The sequence below is a fragment of the Eimeria mitis genome, genomic scaffold, assembly GCF_000499745.2.
Source record: "Eimeria mitis Houghton genomic scaffold, Emh_scaff204, whole genome shotgun sequence".
In the NCBI taxonomy this organism is placed as follows: domain Eukaryota; phylum Apicomplexa; class Conoidasida; order Eucoccidiorida; family Eimeriidae; genus Eimeria; species Eimeria mitis.
This window is the reverse complement of record NW_013570363.1, coordinates 22,630-23,286: the sequence shown is the minus strand read 5'-3', so window position 1 is coordinate 23,286 and position 657 is coordinate 22,630. Positions and strand designations below refer to the sequence as shown.

Below are 657 nucleotides of genomic sequence, written 5' to 3'. Positions count from 1 at the left end.
GTTGCGCCCACCTGCAGCAGCAGCAGCAGCAGCAGCAACAGCATCAGCATGAGCAGCAGCAGCAGCAGCAGCAGCATGAGCAGCAGCAGCAGCAGCAAGTGCAGCAGCAGCAGCAGCAGCAGGAGCAGCAGCAGACAACGTATCATCACCAGCATCATCACCACCATCAACACCATCAACACCACAACAACAACACTAATAATAATAATAATAAAGATAAATAAAATAAAATAAATAAATAAATAAATAAATAAATAAATAAATAAATAAATAAATAAATAAATAAATAAATACCAGTAAGAGTGAGTCTATCATGAGATAGTTTAGCGTTGTGTGTATAGCCTCAATCGACGAAAAAAACCCCAAAACAAAAAAAACAAAGACAAAAAAAAAACAAAGAAACTAAATAAATAAATAATAAAACAAAATAAAACAAAATAAATAAATCAATAAATAAATAAATACCAGTAAGAGTGAGCCTATCATGAGATAGTTTAGCGTTGTGTGTATAGCGGCAATCGAAGGAAAAAACCAACCAAAATAAAAAAAAAACAAAAACAAAAACAAACAACAAAACAACTAAATAAATAATAAAACAAAATATAATAAAATAAAATAAAATAAATAAATAAATAAACAAATACCAGTAAGAGTCAA

At 30.6% G+C, this 657-nt stretch overlaps 1 protein-coding gene across 1 annotated transcript in view; it reads right to left on the bottom strand.

Moving 5' to 3' along the window:
* EMH_0003280 (uncharacterized protein) overlaps positions 1-657 on the bottom strand; it is a gene marked incomplete at both ends in the record, with an annotated part of 7,808 nt that overhangs the window by 4,305 nt on the left and 2,846 nt on the right. The gene's annotated exons all lie outside the window — the stretch shown is intronic.